General features: G+C 35.2%; 1 protein-coding gene and 1 non-coding gene across 2 annotated transcripts in view; one reads left to right on the plus strand and one right to left on the minus strand.

Annotated features, from left to right (window-relative positions):
- Positions 1–27,909, plus strand: part of ZNF385D (zinc finger protein 385D) — a 932,012-nt gene that overhangs the window by 378,797 nt on the left and 525,306 nt on the right. The gene's annotated exons all lie outside the window — the stretch shown is intronic.
- LOC118007159 lies at positions 3,253–3,359 on the minus strand. The gene has a single exon (XR_004678293.1). It is a non-coding gene; the product is annotated as a U6 spliceosomal RNA (small nuclear RNA).

Below are 27,909 nucleotides of genomic sequence, written 5' to 3' on the forward strand. Positions count from 1 at the left end.
ACATACCTCAAGATCATAAAAGCCATCTATGAAAAACCCACAGCAAATATCATTCTCAATGGGGAAAAACTGAGAGCTTTCCCCCTAAGGTCAGGAACATGGCAGGGATGTCCACTATCACCACTGCTATTCAACATAGTACTAGAAGTCCTAGCCATAGCAATCAGACAACAAAAAGAAATAAAAGGCATCCAAATTGGCAAAGAAGAAGTCAAACTCTCACTCTTTGCAGATGATATGATACTTTATGTGGAAAACCCAAAAGACTCCACCCCAAAACTGTTAAAACTCATACAGGAATTCTGTAAAGTGGCAGGATATAAAATCAATGCACAGAAATCAGTGGCATTCTTATACACCAACAAGAAGACAGAAGAAAGAGAAATTAAGGAGTCGATCCCATTTACAATTGCACCCAAAACCATAAGATACCTAGGATTAAATCTAACCAAAGAGGCAAAGGATCTGTACTCAGAAAACTGTAAAATACTCATGAAAGAAATTGAGGAAGACACAAAGAAATGGCAACGCGTTTCATGCTCGTGGATTGGAAGAACAAATATTGGGAAGATGTCAATGCTACTTAGAGCAATCTACACATTCAATGCAATCCCCATCCAAATACCATCCACTTTTTTCAAAGAAATGGAACAAATAATCCTAAAATTTGTATGGAACCAGAAAAGACCCCGAACAGCCAGAGGAATGTTGAAAAAGAAAAACAAAGCTGGTGCATCACAATTCCGGACTTCAAGCTCTATTACAAAGCTGTCATCATCAAGACAGTATTGTACTGGCACAAAAACAGACACATAGATCAATGGAACAGAATAGAGAGCCCAGAAATGGACCCTCAACTCTATGGTCAACTAATCTTCGACAAAGCAGAAAAGAATGTCCAATGGAAAAAAGACAATCTCTTCAGCAAATGGTGTTGGGAAAACTGGACAGCCACATGCAGAAGAAGGAAACTGGACCGTTTCCTTACACCACACACAAAAATAGACTCCAAATGGTTGAACGACCTCAGTGTGAGACAGAAGTCCATCAAAATCCTAAAGGAGAACACAGGTAGCAACCTCTTCAACCTCAGCCACAGCAACTTCTTCCTAGAAACATCGCCAAAGGCCAGGGAAGCAAGGGCAAAAATGAACTATTGGGACTTCATCAAGATAAAAAGCTTTTGCACAGCAAAAGAAACAGTCCACAAAACCAAAAGACAACCAACAGAATGGGAGAAGATATTTGCAAATGACATATCAGATAAAGGGCTAGTATCCAAAATCTATAAAGAACTTATCAAACTCAACACCCAAAGAACAATAATCCAATCAAGAAATGGCCAGACGACATGAACAGACATTTTTCCAAAGAAGACATGCAAATGGCCAACAGACACATGAAAAAGTGTTCAACATCTCTTGGCATCAGGGAAATCCAAATCAAAACCTCAATGAGATACCTCTACCTCACACCAGTCAGAATGGCTAAAATTAACAAGTCAGGAAACAACAGATGTTGGCATGGATGCGGAGTAAGGGGAACCCTCCTACACTGTTGGTGGGAATGCAAGCTGGTGCAGCCACTCTTGAAAACAGTATGGAGATTCCTCAAAAAGTTGAAAATAGAGCTACTGCACAACCCAGCAATTGCACTATGGGTATTTATCCCAAAGATACAAGTGTAGTGATCTGAAGGGGTACGTGCACCCCAATGTTTATAGCAGCAATGTCCACAATAGCCAAACTGTGGAAAGATCCAAGATGTCCATCAACAGATGAATGGATAAAGAAGATGTGTTATACATATACAATGGAATATTATGCAGCCATCAAAAAAACCGAAATCTTGCCATTTGCAATGACATGGATGGAACTAGAGGGTCTTATGCTAAGTGAATTAAGTCAATCAGGGAAAGACATGTATCATATGATCTCACTGATATGAGGAATTCCTAATCTCAGGAAACAAACTGAGGGTTGCTGGAGTGGTGGGGCGTGGGAGGGATGGGGTGGCTGGGTGATAGACATTGGGGAGGGTATGTGCTATGGTGAGTGCTGTGAATACTGTAAGACTGTTGGATCACAGACCTGTACCTCTGAAACTTATGATACATTACATGTTAAAAAAAAGAAGATAGTAGGAAGGGAAACATGAAGGGGGGGAAATTGGAGGGGGAGACGAACCGTGAGAGACTATGGACTCTGAGAAACAAACTGAGGGTTCTGGAGGGGAGGGGAATGGAGGGATGGGTTAGCCTGGTGATCAGTATTAAAGAGGGCACATATTGAATGGAGCACTGGGTGTTATATGCAAACAATGAATCATGGAACACTACATCAAAAACTAATGATGTAATGTATGGTGATTAACATAACAATAAAATTTTAAAAATGCAAAAAAAAAAGTAAGGAGGATTGGCAGATTCATTCATATTTCTGTTTGAAAAAAAAAAGAATTCTGCCTGTTTCAATAATTAACCATGGCCTTAACTTTGGCATCGCTGTGCATGAATAGCAATAGGGTCTGCTGCCAAACCACAAATCTAAATTTCAATTTCCTGAGAGATTAAGACAATGTTATTTAAAGTTCACGTCTTAATAAAACCATCAGAGGAATAGCATTTCTTTTAAATTGTGATTATTGTTAATCCAAAGATTTTATTTAAATGTAACTATTCCTGCAAAAGATATAGTCTAAAAAGGAGTGGTTGGGTAGAGAGAGAAATGTGTGACTCTGGCAGGCAAAAGAAAAAAAGAAAAAGAAAAGAATATGATGTTCTTGGCAACATGTTGTAAAATTTAAAACAACAAAATATTACTAACATCTTTGGACTTCTTATAGTCACTAAGATCAATGAAATATGACTGATCTAGATAACTATTTCATTTCCATACTTGTTCATTTAGTTTCCTGATATACAAGCTTGCCTATAAGTTTGTACTTACTTCTCTTTCAGTTTTATTGAAATATAATCAACATACAGCATTCTGCATGTTTAAGGTGTAGGGCAAAATGACTTACATATATTACGAAATGGTTACCACGTGAGTTTAGTTAATATCCATTATCTTATATAGATACAAAAATAGAAAAAAGTATTTTTTCCTTGTGATAATGTATTTGCATTTCATAGTTAATTTCTCTCTCAGCTTTTTTCTCTTTCAGGTGATCAGAATTTTAAGTTTTCAAGGAAATGGTAAATTGTATTTTAAAATAGAAACGCATTAATATAGAAGTTCTTTATTTTTTTAAAATATGGAATGCTTCATGAATTTGTGTGTCATCCTTGCATGGGGGCCATACTAATCTTCTCTGTATCATTCCAGCCTTAGTATATGTGCGGCCAAAGTGAGCACAAATATAGAAGTTCTGAACTTGGAGTCTGTAGATAGACTCCAATAGTTTTTTTGTTTGTTTGTGTATGTTTTTGCTCTTGTTTGGTGGGGGGGTGGTGATCACCTGTGTGATTAGAAATTTTAAAAATCACATCTTTATTTTTAGTTATATTTAATTTTATTTCCTCTAGAGGAAATATAGCATTTCTTTCAATTACAAATGTAGATGACAAACCTTATTACTATTGGCAACTCCTGTGACTTTGTCACCAATAGACATAATAGAAATCTGTTGTTGTTGAAGTTAACCTGACGTATTTATACTTATGGCCACCTTGAAATAACAATCATCATTAGACCTACTGAGAAATCTGTTATTTAATATATTAATAAGAAAGAACACATATGGGGACTCTTGGGTGGCTCAGTTGGTTAAACATCTGCCTTCAGCTCAGGTCATGATCCCAGAGTCCTGGGATCGAGCCCCGCATCGGGCTCCCTGCTCAGCGGGGAGCCTGCTTCTCTCTCTGACTGCCACTCCCCTGCTTGTGTTCTTGCTCTCTCTGACAAATAAATAAAGTCTTAAAAAAAAAAAAAAGAAAGAGCACATATGACCATATCACATTTTTTAAATTATTTGATAATAGCATTTTAATGTAATTGGTTTGCTTTGTAATTATTTGTACCTTTATATTTTATTTTAGGTATTTAAACCATTAGACATACATAGGCTTGAACAGACTGCCAAAGGGTTCCATTGCATGACCTCTCACTTGTACACTCTGAAGAGTTCTTGTGCTAATTTATACAATTATGTAACAGCAGAAACTTTATTTTGCAATGTATGCTCCTTGAAAAAGGATTTCCTTTGCTGTATGCACCCCTTGACAAAGAATTTGTTTTGTAATATGTGCCTTGAAAAAGAATAGGTTGAGTTTTTAAAAGGCCTTGCCATACCTCTTAAGTCCTATCTGCTATTAAAGAACATACTCTTTCTGGGTTTTATTTTAATGATGTAGAAGTCCAGCCATACACATCAGGCTCAATGAGTTATAGAATTTCCCTTGTGGTTTGGTTGTTGTTTTTCTCAATAAAAAAACAAGGGCATTACATTGCATTAAAATGCTACAGAGCAAAGATATCTCCTGAGAGTTTCACTGATAAATAATTTCTGTGAAGTTTACTTGATATCTTAACTGTTGTTGCATCCATCTGAAAAGACACCTAAAACAAGACAAAGTTGTTTTTTCTTCTTCCTGCAATATTTGAATTTTACAAGAACAAGTTGTAATATAGTCTAAGCATATGAAATGAGAATATTTAACCTTGCTAGTTTGATTTCAATGCATCGTGAGTATAGTTCTTTAAAATGAAGAGAAACAATTGGACATCACCAACATCCTTGCACCTCCTGTTTTTATAAGTATTCTCATTAAATACTTTTTAAAAAATATTTATTTATTTATTTATTTATTTATTTATTTATTTATTTATTTGAGAGAGAAGTAGAGAGAGCACAAGCAGGGGGAGAGGCAGAGGGAGAGGGAGAAGCCGACTCCCCGCTGAGCTGGGAACCTGATGTGGGGCTCCATCCCAGGACCTGGAGATCATGACCTGAGCCAAAGACAGATGCTTAACCATCTGAGCCACCCAGGTATCCCCTCGTTAAATTCTTTAATTACATTATATTATTGGAGGGCAGAAGTACAATCTATGGAGTCACTCTGACTAATATTCAAATATGGCTCAGCCATTAGTCTTTAACCTTGAAACTGTTAACTAATATATCTCACATTGTTCTTGTTTATTAAATGAAAATTATAGCAGGTAAGTAACATGACTGTTTAAAAATTAAATGAAAAATACATATATATACACTGTATATCTGTATATGGGTATATACATATATACAAATATATACATATACACACATTCTCAGACACACACACACACATGTCCTGAAAAGAGTAGGGCATAAAGTAAGTGTACATAATAAGTGCAAGATAGAGAGCAGACATTGCTATGATTTCTAAGTCCTTAACTCTGAACAATCAGCAAGGCTGATTTTTACTTTTTTATAGAACAAGTTCTTTTAGAACAAGGTAATTCCACTACATGCCTTTATTCAGTTTTTATACCGTCCCATAGCATGTAATCAAGTACACTATTGATTGATGAGTAAATCCGTAATTTAAGGAAACAATGAAAATTTAATTGAAATCTGGAGTCATTGTGCTTTTGTGGCAAGTGCTAATTAAATTTGCTTAAGAATTTTGACTATCTCTTAGGTCCTGGGGATCTAATAAGTTGTAAGATCTTCTTCAGTAGCTCATAATCTGGAAGAGACAAGAGAGAAGTAAATCATAATTTCACTATAATGGAATAAATGATAGCATAAGGCATGTTCCTAGGTCAGAGAAAGTAACAAACTTTGTCTAGAGATGTTGGGGAAACTTCCCAAACATTGTAACAATAAATCGAGACTTGGAGTTTTAGAAAATTCTGTGAAGGGAAAAGCAAAGATTGAACGCAAGGAGAAGAATGAAGGGTAAAGATAGATATAAGTGAATGTTGAAGTATTGTCCACATGTTTTGTTTTCAATAAATGGTACTTTTTCTCTTCAAGCACCCAGTGGAAATGAAAATACAAATTACATCAATAGGAGACTTAGAAATCTGTAAGAAACTTTTAGAAAAAATATATTGCTAACATTCAGGATTGGCAAGGATGCAGTGAAATGAGCAAGCTCTAAAATTATGGAAGGGAGAGCAAATTGCTATCACTTTGCTGGTGGGGCCATTTGACAATTTATATTAAGGGTTTCATAAATGTTCACATCCTTTAGCCTGGTGACTTCATTTCTTGGAATCTATACTAAGAGACTAATCAAATGTATACAAAAACTTGTAAGGCAGATTTGTATTACAAATGATATACAATATCTCAGGGACTAGAAACAACCTAAATATTTGACAGGACAGAAGGGGGTAAATAAATAATGGTACAGACATACACTAGGACACTTTGCAGCCATTAGAAAACATGTTTGTGTAGAACATTTAATAACATGGCAACATGCTCATAATATGATAAGGATTGAAATAGAGTATAATAACACACACTTTAGACACAGAAAGACCTGAGTTCTTGTCATATCTTCATCACTATCTGTATAGCCTGGGAAAACTTAATGAAGTTATCTAAGCTTCAGCCTCTACACTTGTAAGATGGGTAAAAAAAAAAATAGTGCTTGTTCTACAAGGTTGCTTTCAGGGCTCATTAGGAAAGCATTTAAAGAGTTTATTTAGTACCTGGCATCTAGAAGGGGTAAGGACTGAATAATGATAGCTGTGATATATGATGATGATTTAATTTTAAACTGCTGTTTTTCTTCTATTTCATAAAAATGATTCTTCTACTGCTCTCAGATGTCATTTGTATGCTTTCTATCATATTTAACATGAGCTTGTTTGGGTAATAGCCCTACTGTATCCTTATATTTTGCATGCAGAGCACATAGTAAAGGCTTCAGATGCCCACAGCTCTGCCTTCTAGAGGCTTTTTCTGATCTTTGACTATTACTGGATATCTACCTTCTGTAAAATTAGCTATTATGTTATCTAGTAGGCAATATTATAGCACTGCTGAGTTGGAGTGGAGATAAGATAATAGCAAATAACCTATATAATACTGACTGCCAGGAATTACGCATTTATACGTAGGCTAACTCATTTAATTTTCATAGCAACTACATGAGGTAGGATTGTTATAATTCTTATTCCACAGATGAGCATACTGGACAGATTAGTTAATTTGTCCAATATCACACAGATAATTAGTGGACAAGTGCGATTTAAGCCCATGTGGTCTGGCCCCAGAGTCCATAAATCACTAACGCGCTAAACTGCCTTCTTAAGGGATTGCACTGTAAATCCATGCAGACAGACACCATACTAGACTTCTTAGTATTGAAACTCCCCTTCCTACCACTGTGATTGGTACAAAGTAGCAACTCAATAAATCTTGCCCAAAGCAGGCCTGGCCAAAGTGAAGAAGATGGATATCAAATTCTAAATGCAGTCTGTTGCATGCAGTACTCCTGATAATCACTGTGCAGCTGTTTTATACATCCAGGGCTCTCAGGTAAAGTATCTGCTCTTGAGACTGTACCATAACACAGTTCTCCATCTTATTAGCTTTCATGCTAGAGCGTTCCTGTTTGTGGTGGAAACATTATTTGCCAGCCATTTGGCTAATCATTTTTAAATCATGGAAATAATCAACCTAAAACAATTTTATGACTTCCAAATTATTTTTTTTCTTATTTTAATTATATAAGTACTACAGTCTTTTATCACCCCCTTTTCCAAATATTTTCTAACAAAACAAATGTATTTTTTTGTCTCATTTTATACTTAGAAAATTCATGGCTTTGTGGTGGCATGTGGCTACAGATCTCAAAGCTGAGAGCATGATTTTGGCTCTTGTTTTCAGTTTGCTTGACTGAATAGTTTATAACTACAATTTCAAAACTCCTTAGAAACATGAAACAGTCTTTGCCAGGAGTACAACTGCTTTCCATCTAAAATGCCAGCATTTCAGTGTGTCTTGCAACATTTTAATTAGTTTGCTTATGGAACCAAATACACTCATAAAACACGGAAGGCAAAAGAAAGTCTCCCTCACCATAATTACTTTTTGCAAAGGATTTACTTACATTTTTATAATTATTCAAGCGTTTTTGTACAGAGAAGTTTACATTTTAAATGGAAAATTATACCTCCATGAAACCCACTGCAAGTTAGCAGCTTTAATATAGGCATTCTAATTCTCAGTACAGTGCACTCTTCACACTATTGTGGGATCACACACTGGTTGTTTAGAAAGATAGATTTGCTATAGCAACCTGTTAAATTTGAGTGATTGCCAGAAGATTTGTTGTCCTTCAATGTAGCATTCTGTTGTCAGAGGAAGTTCAAGCTGTACACATTATTTGCCAATGGTTTAAGAAGCTCAGAATTTCCCCATGTGGGTAGCAATAGGTGTTTCAGCTCATAATCTTTCTCTGTTAGAGGATGTAGAGATAGGCTGAGCTCTCTAAAAATGAAACAAGAAAAAGACTCAATAAGATTTTATACTTACACTGGAGTCAACTGGTAATTTTATATATTATTTCTAGTATCAGTGTGCCAAACAGAGTTACTGTGTTTACACTAAGATATCATTTATAGCACATAAATTATATATTAAGTATAAATATGATCACTAATAATTGCCTATTTATATAATAGAATAGAGAAGAAATACACATTAATTCTTAAAATTAATGCTAAGGAATATAAATAAACAGAAATGAAAATAAAAATCAATTTTTAATCTTATTATCCAGAAAAAGGCACAGTTAACATTATCGCTCTTACTAGGAAGTTAGGTAAGTTCATGCTCTGGTAATATACAAAATGAAACATGATTCCTAATTTTAAATTTGTGAAGATTTCCTTGTTGCTTCCAATTAATCACTGGTGTTGGCCAAACCTTTGTTAGAAGCACGAGAAGAACCCTATCTGTTCCTCTGTCAATAGATCCCAAAGATGATAGAGTAATTTCATTAGCAATCATGGAATTTTAGCTCAGGGATTCTTTTTTTCAAAGAAAATAAACACCCCATGACAGTTATTCATATATGACACATCCCTACAAACTCTTAAGACAGGTAATTGAAGAAAACTTTTTTAAAGTAATAGCAGAATTTTGCATCTGGAGTCAGGGTAAATTATACCAATTTTTATAACTTCCCATTTAAGATTTGTCTTCAATTAAAGCTGAAAATGAAAAAGATAAATGAGAAATTGTTGTGATCTGGTGCTGGAAAGGTTACACGTAAAGCTTTGCATTAAATCAAGCACACGTGTGAAAGCTCTAGGGAATCTAGAAGTAGAAATAAATTCTCACTCAACAGCTTGATATATTCTTTCAATAGAAATAAGTAAATGGCAAAGGTTGTGTCAAAAAAAGTAAGTTATCAAAAGGCTAATTTTGTGTTACCTGGGTCAGCTGAGGCATCTTTTTTTTTTTAAGATATATAAACCATCGTGTTTTTATTTTTTTATTTTTTTATTTTATTATGTTATGTTAATCACCATACATTACATCATTAGTTTTTGATGTAGCGTTCCATGATTAATTGTTTGCTTATAACACCCAGTGCTGCATTCAATACGTGCCCTCTTTTTTTTTTTTTTTTTAAAGATTTTATTTATTTGACAGCGAGAGAGGGAACACAAGCAGCGGGAGTGGGAGAGGGAGAAGCAGGCTTCCCACGGAGCAGGGAGCCTGATGCGGGGCTCGATCCCAGGACCCCGGGATCATGACCGGAGCTGAAGGCAGACGCTTAACGACTGAGCCACCCAGGTGCCCCCAATACGTGCCCTCTTTAATACCCATCACCAGGCTAACCCATCCCCTCACCCCCCTCCCCTCTAGAACCCTCAGTTTGTTTCTGAGTCCATAGTCTTTCAGCTGAGGCATCTTAATGGGATTAAAATCAGGGGAGCACTAGCACTCTAAGGTAATTACATACTTACAGACTGAGGTTGTGTGTTTGTGTGTTTTAATGCAATGAAAACGTTGCTCTAAGAACAACCAGTACCTCTAAGGGTCAGAAGAAAATGACTTTTGGTACTTAGGATTGTGTAAGATATTTGAAACATATTTTATCATTTATTCAAATATTTGTTCCAAGTTTAAAGCCCAAAATACCTTTTGCAAGAGAGAATGATCATCATTTGCTAATAATTATCTTTTACATGTCTAAACTAAGAGGTAATCCACAAATAATTGGTTTCCAACTCTTGTATCAGAACATTGTGCCAGAAAGTCCTGACTAATTTGCCATGTGATTGTAATTTAGAAAATGACAAACACATTGAACAATGTGTTCTCAAAGACTGAAGTCCAGTCCATCAGGAATGAAACAAGTTGGTAGAGCTCCTGTCCAGTAGGTTGAACCATATGGAATGGCTGATCTATGACTTATAGAAACAGTGATTTCCTATGGCTCACTCCATTATGAGTTCTGTGACGCTACTTTTTCACTTCAACATGACAACATTATTAGTTATCGATTGCATTGTAACAAATTACTCCCAAATTTAATGGTTTAAAGCAATAAAGATTTATTATGTTGCAGTTTCTAGGAGGCAGGAACCGGGCTTAGTTGCCTGGTTTTCGTTCAAGATCTCTTATGAGATTACAGTCAAAATGTTAGCCAGGGCTGCAGTTATCTGAAGGCTTGACTAGGGCTGGTGGATCCATTTCCAGGGTGACTTACATGCTAGCAAGTTAGTATCCGTTGTTGGCAGAAGGCTTAGTTTCTTGACACAGTGGTATCTCTATAAGGCTTACTTACTGTCCCCACAGTATGGCAGCTGACTGTATTGAGAGATCCAAGAGAAAAAAAGGGAGTCACAATGCCTTTTGTGACTCATCTTGGAAGTCAGGCACCATCATTTCTAACATATTTTATTCATTAGGAGTGAATCCCTAAGTTTAGCCCAAAATCAAGAAGAGAGGAATTACATTCTGCCTTTTGAAGAGAGGGGTATCAAAGAATTTATGAGTATATTATTGAACCACCATAACAACAGTAGTTACTCTGCATGTAAATATATATGACTGATACTCATCCAGTATTTTTAATACAAGTTCCTTTGTTCTAATTTGATATGTATTTTTCCACCCTGGTGCTCTATTTCTCTGACTACTTAACTCCTCTTCATCTTGAATCTTCCTGCAGATTTTATTTTTCTTTCTTCCCTTACTCGGCATATCTACTGAGGTGGAGCATCTAAAAATAGTAGTCCTTTCAGGGGCCTTAGAAACAATTATTATCGAACTTTCCATTTTAGAAAGTAAAGGTTTTACTGGACTGGGGCAAGAGTTTTATTACTTCCCTGTTTATTTAAACCTCAAAATCACACATTTTGGAAAGAGCTACCCCCAAAACCTCCTTATTGTTGGCTAGAGTAGATAAATTGTGGTTCAGCTTACTTACTAATTAACTGTCAAGTGTTAGGTAAGAAGCTCAATCTCTAGACCTCAGTGTTTCTTATCTCTATGGTAAAATGGACTCTAAGGTTTTATTTAATAGTAAAGATATTATATTATTATGATTAATAGTGATGTATGGAATTAACTATACATAGTAGGAGAGCATAGAATTTTTCCTCTCTTCTATTTGGTGCGGTTGTATGGAACAGTGACAAAATACTTCTTGTACACCTTTTTTGTAATCTTTGGATCTAGCCCAGAAGATTTTTCAAGCAAATGAATCATCAACCAGACATCATTTTGTCAAAGTGGCACTTGAAAAAGAAGACTGGCATGTACTAGAGACAGTCACAACTATTTTCCATTGTTCTCCCTCTCATCATGTCTATTGGCAAACTAGTAGAGCTGGGGAAGCTGGGTTCTTGGAAGCTATATCCAAAACAAATAACCTTTTAAAACCTAAAGTTGGGATTTTGATATTTACATGAAGCAAATATGTTTTGTTTTTTCATACATTTTAAATTCTTCTGGAGTTTTTTTTTTTTTTTTTTTTTTAAATAGAATTGAACTCAGTTGTGTAGGAAACATTTGTGGTAATACTGAACTTGTTAAGGTAGCTTTCACATGCCATCTAGCCTCACTCCCCAGGAAGACTTTTTAAAGTGTTAATTTCCCAATTTGTGATTTTCTTCCTGATTACATTTGCGGGGAGCCATCTAGAGACATAATGAGTAGGAATGCCTTGTACTCACAAAACAGTAATCGGATAAAAAGGTGTATGGAAATTTTTACTAACATCCAGTCTAGTCTGGAGACAAATGCAAAAGCTGATCATAAACGTATGTGCCAAATCACAGGCAAAACCTCTAATCTCAGAGAAAATTTAGCAGGATTTTAAATCACAACAGGAGAAATACATCCTAATATATGTTTGCTAATGATGGCATAGTTCCTGGATTATTTTCTCTCTTTCTAGGAAAAAAATGGCAAAATATGTACCATTTCTAAAATACTACAATATTAGCCCTAATTTAAATCCTGGGTTTATTTGTTTATTTTTTTTAAGATTTTATTTGTCAGAGAGAGATAGAGATACAGAGCACAAGCCAGGGGAGTGGCAGGCAGAGAAAGAAGCAGACTCTCTGCTGAGCAGGGAGCCCAATGTGGGACTCGATCCTGGGACCCTAGGATCATGCACCCTGAGCCAAAAGCAGATGCTTAACTGCCTGAGCCACCCAGGCATCCCCACATCCTGGGTTTAGATTATGCTAGTAAAGAGACACCACACATACGTTTAATACTTACTCTTTAATAGGAGCTTGATTAGGAAATATAGGTACATAACTAAGTAAGAAACAGAATCAAGGAACTCAGCATCTAGAATCAAGAAATCCTAATCAAAAGGAATAAAACAGTGAAAGAGGCTCCAAATAAGTCTGGGACATTTTATACTTAGAAATGGTGAAAAGCAAGCAAACAAACAAATAACAAAACAAAACAAAAAATACAGAGAAAAAATAATTTGTTACCTGGAAATAAGATTGGAAATACTTTTAAAAAAAAATTTAATTCCAGTGTAGTTAATATATAGTGTTGTATTAGTTTGGGTATACAATATCGTGATTCAACAATTCCATGTTTTACTCAGTGCTCATCAGGATAAGTGTACTATTAAAGCTTTGATTTATTATTTCTGTATAAATTCTGTACTATTATTATTGTTAATATCTGGTATTTCTGATTCTTGCCTTTGGCTACATCAACTATCCCTGGGTCTGCTGGACTGCTAAAGGAGAAAGAATTGCTGAGACAGTTTACCTGGTTTCTAGCAGGCTCCATTCTGCTTATTTCTTTAAGGATATACTGAGTAGTCTTAGAGATATACACACATCCGATACCCCACTTCCTCTTACTTTTTTTTCCCATTTTTTGATGTCCTCTCTCCTGATTAATTCTTCACATTCTTTGAAATCCAAAGGCAATCAATGTCCAAAGAAATTTTCTTAGCTGTGGGAGAATGAAAGTGATTCATCTCATCCCTCAGAAATTTAAATTTTAACTTTAATATACTTAGGCTTTAATTTTTTAGAATATTTTTTAATTGAAGCTTGGCATACATACACAAAATCACACAAATCATAAGTGTACAATTCGATGGATTTTCACAAAGCAAATACATTTGCATAACCACCATGGAGTCAAAAAGTAGAATATTAGCATCCCTAACAGTCCCAGTAGTTAACCCCTCTCTGATAATAATAATAGATTTATTTTACCATTTTTGGATTCTATGTAAATGGCATCATGCAGCATGTACTCTTGTATATGGCTTCTTTTGTATAATATTATGTTTGAATGATTCAATGCTTTTGTGTGTAGCAATGGTTCATTTCTCAACACAATAGCTTTCCATTACATGAACATACCAATGTGTAGTTATTCATTCTACTGTTGATGGAAAGTTTGGAATTATAAATAATACAGATATGAAAAATGTAGTACACATTTTTGGGGTCCATCTGTTATATAATATGTTTCATATGTTCCTTTCTGTATTTTCCATCTATTTTGCCCTCTCTATTATATAGTCTAGATGTTGTGTATTGATCTGTCTTCCAGTTCATTCATCTTTCTTCATCTGTGTCCCATCTATCATGCTATGATGTCAGTTACAGTATTTTTCAATTAAAAAAATTTCCATTTGACTCTTTTCTTATTTTCTGTGAAAATTCTCTACCTGGTCATCTATTTGCTTAAAGATATTAATCGCAGTTATTTTAAAATTTCATGACCATATTATTTGTGTCATTTAGTATTGCCTGCTTTTTTCTTTTTGTGGTATTTCTTAATATCCCAAGAAATTTTAGTTTCACTGTTAATCTTGTGTGTGAAGAATTTTAGTGATGATTTTCCCTATCCTCTGGCAGGCCATAAAGAGCCATTCACCTAAATCCAGTCAGACCTTGAACTAACTTGATATTAGTTTGCATTCTTGGCATGGTTTAGTCTACCTCTGGTTTACCCCCATGGTATATCCCTCCAGGGATCCCAATTAAAGCGTGGAGTGTTTACTAGTGCCACTCCTTTTTGGAGGTCTTTAATTTTGATCTCCTGAGCATAGTGGGAATGCTGAGAACACCACACTACTCTTTGATCATATTTGGTTGCTTTATACACACTTTCTGCTTGGCTCCGTTACATCTTTTCCTGTGTAGCTTAATCAGATAATGACTCGATGAGACAACAGGTCTTGAGTGCCAGTCACACTTCTGTGAACCTTATTCATCAATGGAATTTTGGTCAATCAAGTCCTAGATGTCTTCTTGTACCAGAACTTCAGTTCTTGGTTCCCCAAACATGTGAGGTTACCAAAAGCTCTTTTGTATTTTAGGATGCTTAGCAGCTTCTCTACCCAGCCTAGTCACATCTTGGTATATGTCAAGAATCAATAAATGTCCCAAATAGAAAGCCATTGTACAGAAAATCTAGCTTACCTCAATAAAGTTTCCTTCTCTCCAGGATCTGGCCCTTCAAAACTGGCTACTTCAGCAGCTCTCTCATGCTTTTAAAACCACTGCTTAAAATTTCATTATGATATTTGTTGTTCTTAGCAGGATTTTTGGTCTGCTGTAGGAAATCTCAACATAATTGGAAGTGGAAGTCCCAAGCTTGAAATTTTTTATCCTATTTTTTTTTTAGAATAAATACTTAAATGGTAATAAGATAAAGAATTTAACATGGTAAATTTGGAAGAAGTGAATTAGCTTCACATTATGTAATTTTAAGGAATTGGAGTAAAATAGAGATACTATTTCCTTGCCCAAGACTGAAATAGGTCAAAAGAGGCTAATAATGCCAAAGTTAAAAACTTAAAATAATGACCATTGCAGTACTTCTAGATTTTTATTTTCACAGGTGTCTGCTTTTTACAAGTGAAAGGTACAAATTTTCTTTGTAAAACATATGTATAGCACTTTTCAAAATTATTTGACCTTATTTTTTTCACATACTGTAAACATTATTATCTATGTATATGTGTTCTTTTGGATTTATATACATGGTTTTCTGCTCTACAACAAACATACAAACTCAAACATTCACATGCATGTGCATGCACACTTATTCTAAAAGATCAGAAGTAAACCTTCTAGTTGACACCAATAGATTTATATGTGACACTATTAATTAATCAGGAAAGGCATATAATAAAGCCCATGCTGTACATTGTAGATTTGACCCAGTCCAAGAAAGGCTAGAGTAATTAAATTGAAAGCTACAGATGTGTCTTTACTACCTAAAGTTTTTCATTTCTCTCACTTGTTAGGAGAAATGAAGGTGAGGTCAATTCCTTAGCTTTGAAATGTCAATATGCTGTTTATGTGTGCTACACATTGAGCTTGTTTTCTAAATAAAACACCAGCTTTAGAAGTTGTGCCAGGTGTTCAGGATTGTTTTTCAACTCATTCAAGTCAGTAATATAATTCTACCTAAAGTCCTGTGCTATAAAATTATTGAATTCATCAAATCCATTGAGGTAGAACTGTACTACTCGATATGGAGGACCTGCAAAGTGTAACTCTCAATTTCTACTGCTGAATTCTAAATAAGATTAACAAAATTCACTCTAGAAAGGCAGGTTCCAAAACAAGGAAAAAAGGGAATGATACTTGTTGAATTACTCTTTGCCTTTCCTTAATCAAAGTGCCTTTATATTTTTTATATAATTTCAAACTGACAGAAAATTTTCAAGAATAGTACAATGAACTCTCACATAGACTTTATCCAGACTACTATTATTTGCATTTTGCCCAACTGCTTTATTGTTATCTCTCCCCTTTGCATCCTCCCTCCCCTTTTCCTTCCATATTTTTGAGTCTTTTGAGGATTGTTGGAAACATTTTTTTCCATTAACCCTGTATACTTTAGTGTGTCTTTCCTAAGAGCAAGGGTATCTTCTTACCATAGAACAGTTATCAAAATCAGGAAATTTAACGTTGATATAATATTACCGAATCTACAATTCATATTTGGATTTGTCAGTTATTCCAATAATGTCCTCTGTATCCATTTCTCCTTTGTGTTCTGTCCAGTCTAGGATCATACACTGTATGTAGTTTTCTTGTTATTTATGGTTCTATTGTGAGACAGTTCTTCGACCTTTATCTCTTTTTTCTAGATATTTGTGAAGAGTACAAGCCAATTATTCTGAAGAATGTTTTTCAATCTGTATTTCTGACATTGTATATTTGAAATGTATTTGTTTTCTTGGTTCCTTTCTGTATGCCCTGATAGAATATGTCTAGGAAATGTATCTGTCTTGTTCGGTTGTGTTTCCTCATCATTAGGCTTGGTACATGTTAGGTACTCAATAATTGATTTTTGAGTAAGTGCTTATATGTGGCATGCATTTTATGCATATTATTTCATTTCCTGGCTGCAACTTTGAAATTGAATTATCCTTAAACCAATTTTGCAGATAGGGAAACTTAAGATCCAAGTCTACTAACCACCAAAGTTACCCCAGCTATTAAGTTGCAAGGCTGTGATTAAAAGCCATGTCTCCCTTGGTCAAAAATGTTTTCACTTCAAACTCTGCTCACTCTCAGAGTACAGATTTTTTTTCATCCTCTGGGCATAGTATTTCCCAATTCTAGTGCCAAATTTGGAATTCATTTTGCTGGAAAACTATTAAGGGATAAGTGTAGCTGGATAGAATGAAATAAACCTAAGCACTAACATTATTTTAATCTGCTCAGTACGTGAACACATGCATTTTCCTCAGTTCAATACCTTCTAAAGATGTTTCATGGTCTCATATTGCTAGTCTCCAAATATAGTCTATAAGAATGGAAATTACCTTTGAACATAAAACAGAATATTCTGTTGCTTCAAAAATCTTTGAAATTGGAGATTCTTCTCCTTTTCTTTTTTTGAAGGACCAACTGTGGAGCAAATACTTAAGAATTCTCTGAAGCAAGAGTTTACAAAGAGCCCTAGGGATGTATATTTTTTCATTTGTGAAAATGTTTTCACTTTGTCGGACATATAATGATGCCAACTACAGGTTTTAGTAGATGAAGGTGATGCCAAAAGAGATAGGAAATGATATTTCATATTTAAAACACTTTAAACTTAACCAATTTTGATTTTTTTCCTCCTGGCTAATGATACTTGGTTCATTCTTTACTCAAGATTATAAATTGATTTATAAGTCAAATGTACTTGAAGTTTTGGATTATTGTACAAAATTGAATTAGAATTAAACCGGCATGGTGATGATGATTAGCATTTATATACCCTTCATTATACTCTTTACTATATCCCTAGCATGACGCAGGGCACTTAGCCTGCAATTCATTGAGTATGGGTTATTCACTGAGATTCAACATCGTCAGACCATCATTTTTATTTATACTTTGTTGCTTTTAATGTGTATTTCTGGAATCTTGGGTATGCATATATCTTTAATTACCAAGAGAAGAAATACATGAAGATGTCATAAAGACATCTCTTACATATTCATTGTATTATACCTTAAAGGTAAAAGTATAGAGAAATTATCTGACCACCAGGGGCAGCAAATTATAAAACAAAATGTTTTTAGAAGAGGAGTTCACTGTTTTGACTGCTTTAGATTTTCAGAATGTAAATTCAGGCCAGAAAGTTTCATATAAGTGATAACTGTGTTCAGAATCTTAGGTAATAAGGATAATTTGGGTAATGAGAGGAAAAAATGAGTAGAAGAAACAATAGGGACTTCTCTTCCTCCCTATCCTTAACTACTTTTCCACATACTACCATGGCGAGATCATTGATTATAATCTGAAAAACTAGATTAGTATTGCTCATCCTCCTCCTGAACACTGCCTTCACCCTATGTCCAAACACATCATACACAGAGCCAATGCCACCACAAAGACAGAAGACAACCTGCCAAACAGATGATAAACTTCTCCCAAATGGTCGCTGCAACAGAGTTATAAGTGGCACACCCAGTTTGCTCAAGATTTCACATTTTGTAAAGCATATGAACATTTTAAAGTATTTCCACACAAATTCTGTGGAAATCTTGGGAAAGGACCATGTGGCCAGTTTGGTTTTTTAAGCCAGGTTAGGACTGTTGAATAACAGATACTGCTTGGGGGGCGCCTGGGTGGCTCGGTAGGTTAGGCGTCTCCCTTTGGCTCAGGTCATGATCCTGGGAGCCTGAGACTGAGTCCTGCGTCAGGCTCCCTGCTCAGCAGGGAGTCTGCTTCTCCCTCTGCCCCTCACTCCACTCTTGTGCTCTCTTTCACTCTCTCTCTCTCAAATAAACAAAATCTTTAAAAAAATACATTTTCACAAAGGTCTCTTCACAAAGGTCTCAACACCTCGCTAGCTAGCAAAAGTGGTCAGCAGCCATCATGAATATTGTGTCAGATTTCCCTTCTGGAAGCTGAATTTCTGGATTCTATTTGAAAGAAATCAGTACTTCCAAGTTTTAGATTCTTATAAAAGAAGTAAAGAATGCAATTTTCTCTAAGTATTCAAAATCCAGGCCAAACTTCTTTCTGATCCACAAGTTGCTTACTTCTGAAATCCCTATTTATTATTTACTTTTCTTTATGTCTACCACTAGGATTCTAATCAAATCCATAATCATCTCTTTGCAGCAATGATGTCTCAAACATTTTCTATTTTTACATTATCCATAATCTGTTCTCCACATTCACTGAAAAGGATTTTTGAAAGACACTCATATGGCCATATCTTTTTTAAATTTATTTTTTGTTTTTTAATTTTATTATGTTATGTTAATCACCATACATTACATCATTAATTTTTGATGTAGTGTTCCATGATTCATTGTTTGCGTATAACAACCAGTGCTCCATTCAGTACATGCCCTCTTTACTACCCATCACCAGGCTAACCCACCCCCCCACTCCCCTCCCCACAGAACCCTCAGTTTGTTTCTCAGAGTCCATAGTCCCCCATGGTTCGTCTCCCCCACCGATTCCCCCCCTTCATTTCTCCCTTCCTACTATCTTCTTTTTTTTTTTAAACATATAATGTATTATGTGTTTCAGAGGTACAGGTCTGTGATTCAACAGTCTTACACAATTCACAGTGCTCACCATAGCACATACCCTCCCCATCATTTTTCAAAATTTAAATTCAGTTAGCCAACATAATACATCATTAGTTTCAGATGTAGTGTTCAATAATTCATCAGTTGCGTATAACACCCAGTGCTCATCACATCATGTGCCTTTCTTAATGCCTATCACTCAATTACAACATCCCCCCCAGCCACATATCTTACCCCACTTTACATTCTTCCGTGTCTACTTGTTGCTTTTAGGAAAGAACCAGCTCTTTAAGCTGGCCCAAAACATCATGCTTAAACTCCCAACAACCCAACTCTTCTCCCTTTGGGGTGAACTTTCTTCCTTTTATTCTCTTCCTTTTAGTTACGTTATTCTTTCAATTTCTCATAGGTTCTGTGGTCCTTTTCAGAATCCTACAAATGTCCCTCCTTCTTTCCAATTGCTCCTCATCTGGTCCACCATGCTCTCCCACTAAATAATGGATTTGTATGTATCCTTCAGAACTAATGTCTCCAAGGAAGGCTTTCCTGAGCTCCAAATGAGGTCAGAAACCCCTGCATAAACAGTCGTAGCTCTTGACATTTCTACATTATGGTATTTGTAAAAATTTTAATCTAATACTTAATTGGTTAATTAGTTATTGAATGTTTGTCTATCTCTAGAATTAAAGAAAGATGGAGATTAGGTTTACATCACTAAATCCACAAGGCTTAGCACTTAGTAGCTAAATGAACAAAAGCTTGGATGAATGAATGGTTAGATGAATCAGGGGATGAATGGATGGATGGATGAATGGATGGTTGGATGGATGGACGGATGGACAAATGGATGGTTGGGTAAACGAATAAATTAGAACACAGATGTATATAATTGAAAGCCCTTGTTCTATGAATATATGAACATGCTTTCATGCTAAAAGATAACCTCAATTTTTATTGCTTTCATTATTCAATAATAATTTTGAAAGTGGGTTCTCTTTACCTCTCCTTATTCAAGTCAATTTACTACAGAAATAAAATCTTCCTAGACTTTGAAACTATAACCTGAATCACTCCTTTTGTTCACTATTTTCATTTATATTTAGCTTGTATTGTAGTGTGAGGAGAAATGAGTATCTTTGCTACACATGCTTTGACTTTCCATACCACACTAAGTGGGGGCTAGGATTTTTTTTGGGGGGGTAATGTGCATTTTTTAAAAATTATTATTTTCTAATTATTTTTTCTAATTTTTTCTAATTATTTCTCATTTTTTTTCTAATTATTATCCATTGTCTGGAAGCTACAACTGGCTCACTTACAAAATATTAGGGAATCAGTTACTCATCAGTTGAAATATAACAATGTAAAGATATTAATTTATATGGCTTAGAAATCTTATAGTTCTAACAAATGAAAGACATTATAATTAAAATGCAAAATACAGTCATTTAATTCACCATTGCATCTTGTTCCAAGGAAATTTTTCCTACTTTGCCATAATTTGCTTCATTGTAATTAAACCAATTCTGCAGCTACTTAGTAGTTCTAGTTAAATTGTCTTCTTTTTTAGAAAAAATTTTGACAAAATACCTGTTGTAAACCAAAAAGAGAAGAAAAAATTGTGCAGTCCAATGTTCTTCAAGTGTGACATGAAATTAGCCAAATTGATGACAGGAAAAAAAAGTTATCCCTTAAGTAAATTCCTGTTCATTCATTCATTGAATAACTTGTTACCAAAACCTTTTATATGCCAGGTACACTTCTAGACTTTGTAAAACCCAACAGAATAGGACAGAGAAGGCTTCTACCCTGTGCAGAGGTTATGCCCACCTGTCCAAGTCATTTCTTCTTTCTGGGTCAGATTATCTAATTTTTCTGGGTTAGAATAGTTAGATGGTCTGCCTTTTAGGATCTCCCTGTCCCAGGCAACCACACTGGCTCAAAGCTCCTTTCCCTGTGCCCACCTCAGGGCTAGCCCTTATCCTCCAAGGGAACAGGCTGGGTGACAGAATCCCTTTCATCACATTGATGGGCTTCAAGTACTTCGACTCCTGTGACTGGGGCAGGGTAAGAACCTCAGATAGTTGTTTCCAGTGCTCTGAAAATATCAAGTTGAAATTAATGCCTTGATTGCCTGCATTCTCAGCTGGATGGAAGGAGAAACATTAAAATTTTGACTCTTTCATCAGAAACACTGTGATATTTTATAACTTTGTGAATTATTTTCTGTTATTTTGTACTGACAGATTAAAAAAAAAAAAAAAAAAAAACCTTGAAAGAGCAGTGCATTTAACTGCATTTAGCAGCTTCTTTGTTTTTGACTATGCATTTTGTCCTATTTGAAGTGTGAGGGTTTTTTGTTTTTTTTTTTAATCTGTTGGAAGCACTAAGCTTCATTCTGATTTGTTAATTTAAATGGATTTCTGATTCATGAAAAGCACAGAAACCTCAAATTGTTAAGACAATATTTCTGACCTAGATATCATAGGTTATTTGAGATACTACAAGAGCAAAGACATTTATGTAACTGAGTTATTGGTTGCAAAATCATTATAAAAGTAACTTTATTAACTATACAGAATAAAACAACAAATACTAGAAGTCTGTATCTTTTTTTTTTTCAAAGATTTTTCATTTATTTATTTGACAGAGAGAGACACAGCGAGAGAGGGAACACAAGCAGGGGGAGTGGGAGAGGGAGAAGCAGGCTTCCCGCGGAGCAGGAAGCCCGATGCGGGGCTCCATCCCAGGACCCTGGGATCATGACCCGAGCCAAAGGCAGATGCTTAACGACTGAGCCCCCCAGGCGCCCCTAGGAATCTGTATCTTATGCTGTAATCCCAGTAGGAGTTATCTTGTAATGTTGCATCATAAAATCTCAGGGCTTTAAAGGGAGACATTATGGTTTGTACATTTTTCCTCTTATAAAAATTATAATACAATATTTTATTTATCTTCCATGATTTTCCCTTGGATTATTTGTAATGAAAAAAATACTGGCATATAGCTTTAATAAGAGAAAAAAATAATATTATAAGCATTAGTGGTTTATATTTAGCAGATTTTCTGATTGCTAACCCCAAAGCCATTCTGGCTTAATATTTATTTGGATTTCTTTTTCAATTGTGAAACTTTCTGCAATGGCTTGGAAAAATAGGTTTTCTGGTTATTATATAATTTGGCAACATAATTTACTTCTACCCTGGGATTGTATTACACATGAAAATGTTCATATTCATTGACTGAGAGCAATTGTTTTATTTTTTAATAAGTATACAGCTTCTTGTCAGCAACAATAATGATAATACCAATAAAATAAGAGCTCCCACTTATTAATTATATGTCATGTACCCAGCAAGGTGGCACTGTATAAATATTGTTTCATTTGGTCCCACAGCAAGCCTATCAAAAAGCATTATTATTCCCATTTTAGATTTGAAAGTACTGAGGTTTTGAGATATGAAATTTATACAAAGTCCAGCAACTGGAAAGCAGTACAGTTTTAACTTTTGTCTAATAGCAGATCTCATATTCCTTATCTATAATGCCATAACCCAGTGTTCCTACCTATAAAATATAGGTGGTCTTATTATGATCAGCTAACAAAATGATTTTGCAGAAGCCAGTATTCTTAGGCAGAGCTAGAATATGATCTATAAGGCTTAGTTGCACTAATTTTAAAAACCACCAAGGAAACAAGGATTTCCAGGGAGGAGAGAGATAAGCTTGCACATGTCCATTCCAATGAATTGTAACAGTTTTATTAAAAGAGAGCATTTCCATAACTGCTGTGCTCCCATGATCTTCTCTTAATGTGTGTGTGTGGGGGGGGTGCGTGCGCGTGCGTGCACATGTATGTGTGCAAGTATGTGGAGCAGCACTCAGATGAAGTAGCACTCGGGCACACCAGAGGTGATCTTGAGAATCAAGGTGCTTATTTAAAGAGAACCGTTTCATCCAGTACTGCATGCTACCTGTACCCCCAAACTGGTGGTCAATTAGTACATTGAATGGAACTAGTGTGTCTATTAATGGGACATTTCATTTTCCAATAGAGTAGCAGTACAGCTGGTCCTGTGGGCTACAGAATGGAAAATTAAAGGAGAAAAAGTCAAACAAAATGTTAGAAAGGCAGAGTAAAATGTATTATCAGCTCTTCAACTGTGAGGGAAAATCTAGGTTGGGGGAAATGGCTTGGAAAACAGAGATGGCCAGATGGTTATATTCAGAGGAAAGGGCTGGGGACAAAGCCTACAGTAACCCCCCAAGCCAAGCTGCATTACACCATTACAGCAATATCTTATTTCTATCCTCTGGGCAGAGTTGTGTCATGTGAGTATATAGAGATAGAAAAGAGCATAGTTTTGCTTTTAAGACCATTGAGTAGGATTGCAGCAGGAAGCTTTTCCTCCTAGAATGCCCTTCTTTTGCAGACATGGATGAGCGTTATTACAACCCACAAGGACACTATTGTTCTTAAGGTAAGAATATTTGTGAAGCTTAGTAATGGGACAGGAGCTGTGTCTTTGGAACCAGGAAGCAATAAACTTATCAGGGAGTCACTACCAGAACAAAGTTGCAAAACAGAAGTAGAATTTTAAGGGAAGAGTATAGTTGGCAACAATGATTGCATTAGGTCACCTGCCAGGTAAGGACAACCTTAAGGCTAGAAGCAATTAGAGTACCAAGGCTAAGGATACTGAATATTCAGAGATAATACGCCTCAAATAAAGTTTAAATTGGATCACCTGTTGAGGAAAGACTATAGACCACAGGATAAAATACAGATTTCTTTCTGCTTAAGGTTTGCTTTCATCTGGAATTGGCCCCTGCAGCTGTGCATCCTTCTTTCTGAAAGCAGGCTCATCTCATGATTATTTTGAGAGATCATGCTTAGCATAACACTTCCTCAAATTACCAGAATCTTGAATCAGTTCTTATCATTGCACAGACATATCAAAAAGCAGAAGGTTTCACCACTGTGAACAGGTTTCTCTGACATATTGATTGCTTTAAATATGATGCTTTGTTGGCCAGGAACACCCTCCCAATTATTGAAGAGTTAAGTATAATGGAAAATATTTTGTTTTCCGAGGGTAACTTCTTAGTTGTTTCCTTTTTAAATGTTTACAATTAGATCACTATAGAGAGTTAATTTTTTCTTTCCTCCCCCACCCAAACTTTATCATTTTTAAAGTTGCTTATATCCTTTTTTGTAACTGTAATACAATTTAAAAACAAGTAAGGATATCACATTTGTAAAACAAATACCAAATGATAGGATTGGACAGAACCAATACCACTTCTTAGAGTAAAATTTGAAACAACTTTATAAAAAAAATATGAAAGCTGTCCCCCCCACCTCAATTAATAGTAGGAAATTAAATAAATTGAACCAGCCTTTATCTTGTATCTGTAGCTATTTATATGTACTCTGCAAGCCATGGTTTTGTAAAATCTAGTTTTATGTGAGTGTTTCATAATTTTATGACATATTTAAGGTAAAGACAGGATGTCAAATCAGTTTCCTTTCAGACCAGGGAAGAACAATTCACCTTTAGTAAGTTAGCGAGTCAAGCTCAATCATCACAGTATTATCTCAGTGTTTTGATAAACTTATTTTAGAAATATTATTCCACCTTGGTTTATATTCTTACTTCTCCCCTATAGTTTGAAAGAAGGTTGAACAAAATGTTTATTGACAATAGCTAAACTGAAGGATAGCTGAAGCCAGCATGTTTTTTGAAATAGTGGGGGAGAAATAGGAGAAGAAAATGGTCAAAGAAAAATATTCCACATGGGTCCTAAATGTTTCTGTTATATGTGCAGCAATGATTGTTAGAAGACCCAAATTTTTCAGATCCATTGATCTTCTAAGAGCTGCTGTAATATTTTTCTTATGCCCTAGCAATCTGCTATTTAACTATGACTATAAGCTATTCTCACCATTCACTTTAATTTATCTATGATAAATAGGTGCTAATAAGGGACTCTGTCATTTAAATAAATGGCATACTTCATCACCTCCTTTTAACAGTTTCTGCCACTCTTCATATTATCAGTACAGCTGACAAGTAGCAAAATTAAATGAGTTGAATCTCATCTCTGCCTTGTAGTCTGTCTACCATCTGGAAGGTTATCAAAGCCCTGACATCTGTGTTTTGGCCTGTTTGTTATTTGCTTTAATTTCAACAGATTAAAGTAAAATATTAAACTTAAATTGTCTAATACTTCTTGTTACTACAAACATTAGTGCTAATTTTTTTTTTTTTATTCTTTTTAACAAGTCCATTCAAATAAGTATCAGTGGTTCAAGTTTGACTTTTTGGTTGTAACTAGTCAGTTGTGAGGCCATAAATTCAAATATTTGTGGTTAGAAAAATAAACAGTAATAAATACATAGAGAAGTGTTGAGAAATGCCACTTGTCTTAAATTACTATTGTTACTATTGTTACTGTCTTAATGAAAATGACAAAGCACTATTAAAATAATTTGTTTCCTGTTGAATTGCACGTTTTTTATGTCATGGAACGTACTTTTGAGAAATATTAACCTGTTTTAGAGGGAGGCATGCTGACAAGAATTGTGTATATGGCAGTAAATGAAAGGGATATGTTAAAATATCAATATGTGTTACACAATTTTTAAATTGGAAAATGTTGCCAGCAATATATTTAGTAGTACAATACTAGAAGGATTTTCATTAAAGTCAGGAATACTCTAAATTTGCTCACTATCAATAATATCTTTTAAAGTTATTCTGAAAGTTCTAATCACTTTAGTTAGAAAAGAAAGAAAATAAGAAGTATAATATTACTTATAATATTACATAACAGCAACACAAATTTGACAATAATATGATATCCAAAGCACTACTGAAGAATATTACAAATTCAATAAAATGATTGGTTATAAAATAAATATTGAAAAATCGATGATATTTTCTAAAACTACTCCAAACAGGTTCAAATATATTTTAGAGTAGTAGGTTATGGCTATCTTCCAGCATTATTGGTACTCCAAACAGGTTCAAATATATTTTAGAGTAGTAGGTTATGGCTATCTTCCAGCATTATTGGAAAGTTCCATCAGGCTTTCTGAGTTCTCCAAGGTGCAAGGTCTGACTCTGATCCAAGGCAGTAGTTTGGATGCCTCGTATTTGGTGCCATAATGGGGCTGGGACAAGGATATGGCTTATGGTTAAGAGTCTGGATAAATAAGCTCAGGTTCTTATTACTTGTGAGAAACGCTTAAAGATGTTCTCTTCTCTGATTTATGGAAAATTAATTATCTATATAACACTTGTGTTGGTACAGAACTGACTTGCAGTGGATATCTAATACATGAGGTGGTTAAATTTCCTGGCACAGTAATTTGATGAGTGGATCCAAAATATTAAATTACATAAAATGAGAGTTAACAGAATGGCCAGTATGATACAAAATTTAGACCTGTGCAAGTTTTTGTTTGGTTTAGCTCCAGCTGGTAGTGTTAACTTGCCCGTCTTAAGTACTGATAGAGATGATTCTGGATCCATTGGCTACCTGGGGGTTTCCTGGACAGCATCAAAGCCATAAGGAATCACCTATTTAGGTGATATTTATTGGCCAGATTTTGGAAGATAAGCATGGGAAAATATTGGAGATGAGAGGACCCATCCTCCCTCTCCTCATTTCTTAGGGTGGAGTGACCTGGATTTTCATCCAGCCTTGTTCTCCCTTTCATTCTCTATCCCATACCCCACAAGAAAATAGGACCTTTAGCTGCTACCCCCTACACCCCACCTGCCCCCCCCCATACACTAGCCATTTTGAGAAACAGCCAGGAAGAAAGTTAAGAAGCCAGTCACTGATAGTGCTGCATCCAAATTTGTGTTATTATGCTAACAATATTGTGTTATGGGGAGAAAGAAGGATTTCATCTAGCTGTTTTCCTTTGTTTGAGAAAAGAACTTGTCATAGCTTTCCATGACTCTCTACTTGTAGTACAACACAAAAGCCTCTGTTGAATAAAATATCTTGAATTTTTACTATAAGAAACAATTATTTAAAGTCATGGTTCCATACTGTTGCAAAGGTGGCCCAAAGCTCTTCAGTAAACTCCCAGTAAATCACCACCTATTTAAAATTTTTCAAAGACAACACAGCCTGTCAGACACAGTGCAAACCGCTTTATTGAGGCTATTTATTTACAGTTTCAACCTTAGATCATATATTACTTTTTGCGGCATCATATTTTTGTATAGCTTAGTTTCTGGTGGTTGCTATGATAAAAAGCAAGTACAACACAAAATCAGTGAGGAACAGAAAATGACAGTGAAGTGTTCAATCTTATTCTAAAGTTTGAGAAATTACGTCAGGCTTAACAGGTATGAGCATTTCATTACTAAGAAATTGTGGTATTTATTTATTTATTTATTTATTTATTTATTTATTTATTTATTTATTTA

The sequence above is a fragment of the Mirounga leonina genome, unplaced genomic scaffold, assembly GCF_011800145.1.
Source record: "Mirounga leonina isolate KUSES-001 unplaced genomic scaffold, KU_Mleo_1.0 Mir_115, whole genome shotgun sequence".
NCBI lineage: Eukaryota > Metazoa > Chordata > Mammalia > Carnivora > Phocidae > Mirounga > Mirounga leonina.